The sequence below is a fragment of the Poecile atricapillus genome, chromosome 27 (genome assembly GCF_030490865.1).
Source record: "Poecile atricapillus isolate bPoeAtr1 chromosome 27, bPoeAtr1.hap1, whole genome shotgun sequence".
In the NCBI taxonomy this organism is placed as follows: domain Eukaryota; kingdom Metazoa; phylum Chordata; class Aves; order Passeriformes; family Paridae; genus Poecile; species Poecile atricapillus.
In genome coordinates, this window is record NC_081275.1 from 1,185,001 (window position 1) to 1,192,495 (window position 7,495).

The 7,495-nt window shown below is 41.4% G+C and overlaps 1 long non-coding RNA gene across 1 annotated transcript; it reads right to left on the bottom strand.

Annotated features, from left to right (window-relative positions):
* Window positions 1-6,048: 6,048 nt before the first annotated feature.
* Window positions 6,049-7,018, bottom strand: LOC131589052 (uncharacterized). The gene is made up of 3 exons (XR_009279688.1): window positions 6,910-7,018; window positions 6,250-6,266; window positions 6,049-6,146 (listed from the first exon to the last, which is right to left on the bottom strand). It is a non-coding gene; the product is annotated as an uncharacterized LOC131589052 (long non-coding RNA).
* Window positions 7,019-7,495: the final 477 nt, after the last annotated feature.

Genomic DNA, 7,495 nt, shown 5'->3' on the forward strand with positions numbered 1-7,495 from the left:
CTCTTGGGTGAGTTCTGCTCTGCCCAAGCGAAAATCGCGGGTTCCTGCACTAGAATCGCAGAAAAAAATATAAATAAAAGGCTTAGAAAAAAATAAAAAAAAAAAATTAAAAAATGGAAAAAAAGTGGGAAAAAAAGGAAAAAAAAAAAGAGGAAAAAGATAAAAAGAGAAAAAAAAAAAAAAGAGAAATAACTCTTATATCTTTCTGTCTTAAAATTGTCCAGTCTGTGTTTTAGTCCAAACTCCAGGCCAGGATTTCTAATCCCAGCCTAATTCCGAGGCGTGGGTGAACTTCACTATTAAAAAAAAAAAAATAATAATACTACAACTAATAACAACAATCAATAATTAAAAAAAAAAAAAAGAAAAAGAGAAAAGAAAATGTATTAAAAAATAGAAATAAAAATAAATCCGGAGACGGAGGCTGGAGTTGCTCTGATGTTTGTAAATATTAGAAATATTTCTGCCGTGAGTAATAGGCGGGTGGTAGCGGGCAGAGTGAATGCGGTGTTCTGTGTAAAAAATGGCATTTGTCATGTCTAGCAGCCTGGTAGTTCTTTGCCAAGAAGCTTTTTTGTATTTGTTTGTAGCTTTACTCGAAGTCAAATAAACGTTTTTTCCCCCCCAAAATCTCACAAAGGCTCCCAGTCGCTTTTTTTTTTTTTGCTCCCCCCCAAAAAAATCCGCAGCGCCCGGAGGTGTCTGGAGGGTCCAGGGAGGGAGAAACGCCCCCAAATCCACCCGAAATCTCCCCAAAATCCACCCGGAATCTCCCCAAAATCCACCCGGAATCTCCCCAAAATCCACCCGGAATCTCCCCAAAATCCACCCGAAATCTCCCCAAAATCCACCCGGAATCTCCCCAAAATCCACCCGGAATCTCCCCAAAATCCACCCGGAATCCCCAAATCCCGGCAGCGCGCGGGGTCCCAGCGCCAAATCCGCGCCCCCAAAACCTCCGGGATTCACCCCAAAATCTCCGGGATTCACCCCAAAACCTCCGGAATTCACCCCAAAACCTCCGAGATTCACCCCAAAACCTCCGGGATTCACCCCCAAACCTCCGGGATTCACCCCAAATCCTCCGGGATTCACCCCAAAAGCACCCCCGGGACCCCCCGAGCCGCCACAGCCCCGCTCCCGACGCTTCTTTTGGGTTTTTCTTTCTTTTCCAGTGGACGCTCAACCAAAAAACACCAATAAAAACCAGAAATAAATCACATTTTAAACAGCGGAGGAACCAAAGCCGCGTCCCCGCCCGCGCCCGGCTGAGCTCGGGGATGATCCCAGAGCCGAGCTTAGCAAAGCGGGGTCCTAAACCGAACATCTCCGTGCTAAAGCCGGGCTTTGCGCCGCTTTAATCCCGGTTTTTACCGCCTCCCGCAGCGGCCCAAGCCCGGCCTTGGGCTGCCGGGGGAGCCCAGCAAAGCCCGGCCTAAAGCTCGGCCCAGCAGCGCTCGGGCTCTGCTCGCAGCGAGGAAAGTTGGAACTCGGAACTTACCAAACTTTCATTCTCCCCGTGTTTTGGTACTTCTTAAGTGACTTTGAGAGGGATGTGGAGTGGACTCTCAGCTCCCAAAACATTTGTTCGCCTTCCCCTTTGGTAATATTTGGGTTTTAATCTTTTTTTCTTTCTTTTTTTCCTTTTTTTTCCCCTTTTTTCCCCTTTTTTTTCCCTGTTTTTTCCCATTTTTTCCTATTTTTTCCTATTTTTTTCCTGTTTTTTCCTGTTTTTTTTTCCTGGATTTTTAATTTTTTCCCTATTTTTTTCCTATTTTATCCCTTTTCTTTCCTGTTTTTTTCCTTTTTTTCCCTTTTCTTTCCTGCTTTTTCCCTTATTTTTTCTCTTTTCTTTCCTTTTTTTTTCTTTCGTTTCCTTTTTTTTCCTTTCCTTTCCTATTTTTTCCCTTTTCTTTCCTAATTTTTCCCTTTTCTTTCCTTTTTTTCCCTTTCCTTTCCTTTTTTTCCCTTTTCTTTCCTATTTTTTCCTTTTCTTGCCTTTTTTCCCTTTTCTTTCCTGTTTTTTCCCTTTCCTCTCCTATTTTTTCCCTTTTCTTTCCTAATTTTTCCCTTTCCTTTCCTATTTTTCCCCTTTTTTTCCTATTTTTTCCTTTTCTTTCCTTTTTTCCCTTTCCTCTCCTAATTTTTCCCTTTCCTCTCCTATTTTTTCCCCTTTTTCCCTGTTTTTTTCCTTTTCTTTCCTATTTTTCCCCTTTCCTCTCCTCTTTTTTTTTCCCTTTTCCCCCCTTTTTTTCCTCTTTTTCCCTTTCCCCCCCTTATCATTTTTTATTTTATTTTTAACCCCACCAAAAAGTGACTCGGACATTTGGATGTCAAATGTGCGGGGGGGGTTTTATCTCCAATTTAGATCCTAAAAAAGGCCCGGAGCGGATCCAGGTCCCCCTCACTGGCTCCCACCCGTCACGTGAGCCCCATAAAAGTGAAGTTTTATGGTTTTGGGGAGTTGACAATTTCCGATTTATTTCACATTCTCCACAATGTTCAGTGACACTTTAACTGCTGCCTCTGCCTCGCCGGGGTGAGCGCTTTTCCAGATGATGAGAGATTAAAAAAAAAACTTTTTTTTTAATTTTTTTTTAATTTTTTTTTTATCTGGGGTTAACAATGTTATTTTTTTTTTTGTGGGTTCCGGATTCACTTCGGTGTTTAAAGTAAATCCTGAAATATTCTCTGATTTAAGTGAAAAAAACGCCCAAAAAACCACAAAAACAACAAAAAAAAAATTAATATTGTTCGGAGGGTTGGCGGGGAGCAAAGAGGGGATGGTGAAAAGGAGATTTAATTCTGATTTAATTCTGATTTAATTCTGATTTAATTCTGATTTAATTCTGATTTAATTCTGATTGATTTAATTCTGATTAAATTCTGATTAAATTCTGATTTAATTCCGATTTAATTCTGATTTATATCTGATTTAATTCTGATTTAATTCCGATTTAATTCTGATTTAATTCTGATTTAAATCTGATTTAATTCTGATTTAATTCTGATTTAAATCTGATTTAATTCCGATTTAATTCCGATTTAACTCTGAATTTTAGGAGGTTTCAGCGTCGTTCCCATCACAGGCCCAGGGAATTGGGATTAAAAAAGGTTTTGGGGAGGGGGCTCGGGGGGGTCGCTGCGATTTTTGGGTTTCAATCCCCTCTGCTCTCACCTTCCCCTCCCAGCCCTTTTCACCTGCTGGCCAAAACCAAACCAAAACCACCAAAAACCACCAAAAACCACCCAAAACCCACCAAAAATCCACATTTTTGTGTATTTCTCCCCATCTGTGCTTTGCTGCTTTGGGTTTTGTTTTTATTTTTATTTTTCTTTGCCTCTGGGCTCTTTTTTTTTGCTTTTAAGCCACCAAAAAATCACCAAAAAACCTCCCAAAAAACACCAAAAACACCAAAAACCCACCAAAAACCACCAAAAAAACACCAAAAAACCACCAAAAAAACACCAAAAAACACCAAAAAAACACCAAAAAACCACCAAAAAACACCAAAAAAACACCAAAAAACCACCAAAATCCCACAAAAAACCACCAAAAAAACACCAAAAAACCACCAAAAAAACACCAAAAACCCACCAAAAATCGACTTTTTTTTTTAATATATATTTCTCCCTACCTGTGCTTTGCTGCTTTGGGTTTTTATCTTTTTCTGGGTTATTTTTTTTTCTTTTTCTTTGCCTCTGGGCTCTTTTTTTTTGCTTTTAAACCACCAAAAATCACCAAAAACCACCAAAAAACACCAAAAATCTGTGGTTTTTTTGGTTTTTTTTTTATCTTTCTGTGCTTTGCTGCTTTGGGTTTTTTTGTTTATTTTTGGGTTTTTTTTATTTTATTTTTTAATTTTTTTTTTTACTTTGCCTCTGGGCTCTTTTTTCTTTGCTTTCAAACCACCAAAAAACCACCAAAACCCACCAAAAATCACCAAAACCCACCAAAAACCACCAAAAATCTGTGGGTTTTTTTTGTTGTTGTTGTTTAATCTTTCTGTGCTTTGTTTTTTTTGTTTTTTTTTTATTTTTTATCTTTTTTTTTTTTTTACTTTGCCTCTGGGCTCTTTTTTTTTTTTTTAAATTTTTTTTTTAATATTATTTTTTTTTTCCTTTCTTTTTCTTTTTTCTCCTCTTGAATTTCCTCCCTCCCCTCCCCAAAACCTCCCACCCCAGACATTTCACAGGACGAAGAATCCTCACATTTCCTCACCCCGTCCCCGCCATCTGGAGCCCCTGAATGACCCCTCTTGTGTCCCTCAAGTGCGACACAAAAATAATCACAGCAGCCTCTCCCTCACCCCCTCCCCTTCCCAAAACCTGCCAAAAACCGGGAAAATTCGGGAAAATAAACATTCCAGAGGGGGGGGATGGGCAGGGCAGGTGGAGCCGGCCTTGGGGTCCTGGCAGAAATAACAAAATTGGGCAGAGAGAGCAGAAAAAAAAGGGGGAAAATCAGAATTCCCAGCTCGCTGTGGGGTTTTTTTTGGGTTTTTTTTTTTTGGGAAGTTTTGTGGAAGATTCCAGGGATGTGCTGGGGTCGCACCTGAAGCGGCTCCTCCCTCCCTAAAAAAATGGAAATTAAATTGAAAATACGAGCTCAGAGCAATTCCTGGATGGGAATTGGGGCGGTTCTAGAATTCACAGTGCCCAAAACCAAAAATATTTCCTTTTTCCCCCTGTTTTCCCCCCTTTCTTTCTCCCTTCCCCCCTTTTTTCCCCTTTTTTTCCCCATTCTTTCTCCCTTTTTTCCCTTTTTTTCCCATTCTTTCTCCCTTTTTTCCCTTTTTTCCCCTTTTTTTCCCCATTCTTTCTCCCTTTTTGCCCTTTTTCCCCCTTTTTTTCCCCATTCTTTCTCCCTTTTTTCCCTTTTTTCCATTTTTTCCCTTTCCCCCCTTTTTCCCCCCATTCTTTCTCCCTTTTTTCCCTTTTTTTCCCTTTCCCCCCCCATTCTTTCTCCCTTTTCCCCGCTTTTTTTCCCCTTTTTTCCCCATTCTTTCTCCCTTTTTCCTCTTTTTTTCCCTTTTTTTCCTTTTTTTTTCCTTTTTTCCCCTTTTTCCCCCTTTTTCCCCTTTCCCCCCATTCTTTCTCCCTTTTTCCCCTTTTTTTCCCTTTTTTCCCCATTCTTTCTCCCTTTTTCCCCTTTTTTCCCCTTTTTTCCCCTTTTTTCCCCATTCTTTCTCCCTTTTTTCCCTTTTTTCCCTTTTTTCCCCCATTCTTTCTCCCTTTTTCCACCCCCAGACCACATTTGGTGGACACATGTCCGTCTCTTTTCTTGTTTTTTATTTTTTTTCCCTTTTTTTCTCCCCTCCCAGGGCAGAATTCGCACATTTTGCAGATTGCTTTTCCTTCCTCCCGCTGTTTTTCCTGTCCCGCTCCATGTGGCCCCTGATCCCCCAAAATCCCCAAAATCCCAGAATTTGGGGCCTCTCCCCAATTATTTTCCATGGATAATGAAGATTTTTGGTGGAGTTGAAGGGGGATTTGGCCTCAAAGTGGGATTTTTATCCCCAAATTTGGGAATGTTTGGTGGTGTTGGGGTGGGATCCAGCGGGGGCCTGCTCCTTCTTCCCCCTCCTCGTCCCTTCAGGAATGATTTTCTTCCTGATCCCAAATCCGAGGTGTTTGGGCAGGAAAAGTTCCTTGGATTTGGTGTGTTTGGGGTGTGCTGGACCCTAAAAACGTGATGTTCCCAAAGAAACTGGTGTTCCCTAAAACCTGTGTTCCCTAAAAACCTGGTGTTCCCTAAAACCTGGTGTTCCCTAAAATGTGGTGTTCCTTAAAAACTGGTGTTCCCTAAAATCCTGGTGTTCCCTAAAACCAGGTAATCCCTAAAACGTGGTGTTCCCTAAAAATGTGCTGGATCCTAAAAACCTGGAGTTCCCTAAAATCCTGGTGTTCCTTAAAACCTCGTGATCCCTAAAATCCTGGTGCTCCCTAAAACCAGGTAATCCCTAAAATGTGGTGTTCCCTAAAATCCTGGTGTTCCCTAAAGACCTTGTGTTCCTTAAAAATGTGCTGGACCCTAAAAACCTGGTGTTCCCAAAAAAACTGGTGTTCCCTAAAATCCTGGTGTTCCCAAAAACTTGATGTTCCCAAAAATGTGCTGTTCCCTAAAAGCTGGTGTTCCCTAAAACCTCGTGTTCCCTAAAATCCTGGTGTTCCTTAAAAATGTGCAGTTCCCAAAAGCTCGTGATCCCTAAAACGTGCTGTTCCCAAAAACCTGGTGATCCCTAAAACCTGGTGTTCCTTAAAACCTCGTGTTCCCTAAAAACCTGGTGTTCCCAAAAACTTGATGTTCCCAAAAATGTGCTGTTCCCTAAAAGCTGGTGTTCCCTAAAACCTCGTGATTCCTAAAATGTGGTGTTCCCTAAAAACCTGGAGTTCCCTAAAATCCTGGTGTTCCTAAAATCCTGGTGTTCCCTAAAAACCTGGTGTTCCCAAAAACTTGATGTTCCCAAAAATGTGCTGTTCCCTAAAATCTGCATTCCTTAAAAACCTGATGTTCCCAAAAAGCTCGTGTTCCCTAAAATCCTGGTGTTCCCTAAAAACCTAGTGTCCCTAAAAACCTGGTGTTCCCAAAAACCTGGTGTTCCCTAAAAACGTGCTGGACCCTAAAAACCTGGAGTTCCCTAAAAGCTCGTGATCCCTAAAAACCTGGTGTTCCTTAAAAACGTGGTGTTCCCTAAAGACCTCGTGTTCCCAAAATCCTGGTGTTCTCCAAAAGCTCGTGATCCCTAAAACCTGGTGTTCCCAAAAATCTGTGTTCCCTAAAACCTGGTGTTCCTTAAAAATGTGCTGTTCCCTAAAATCTGCGTTCCTTAAAAACCTGATGTTCCCAAAAAGCTGGTGTTCCCTAAAATCCTGGTGTTCCCTAAAATCCTGGTGTTCCCTAAAAACCTCGTGATCCCTAAAAACCTGGTGTTCTCCAAAGTCCTGGTGTTCTCCAAAAGCTCCTGATCCCTAAAACCTGGTGTTCCCTAAAATCCTGGTGTTCCCTAAAATCCTGGTGTTCCCTAAAGACCTCGTGTTCCCAAAAACCTGGTGTTCCTTAAAAACCTGGAGTTCTCCAAAATCCTGGTGTTCCCCAAAAGCTCGTCATCCCTAAAATCCTGGTGTTCCCAAAATCCTGGTGTTCCTTAAAAACCTGGAGTTCCCCAAAAATCTGTGTTCCTTAAAGACCTGTTATTCCCAAAATCCTGGTGTTCCCCAAAATCCTGGTGTTCTCCAAAAGCTCCTGATCCCTAAAATCCTGGTGTTCCCTAAAACCTGGTGTTCCCTAAAGGCTCATGTTCCCTAAAATCTCGTGTTCCAAAGAACCCTGGTGCTCCCAAAAATCTGTGTTCCTTAAAAACCTGTAATTCCCAAAAACCTGGTGTTCCCTAAAGACCTGGTGTTCCCAAATCCTGGTGTTCCCTAAAAACCTGGTGTTCTCCAAAACCTCATGATCCCTAAAATCCTGGTGTTCCCTAAAGACCTCGTGATC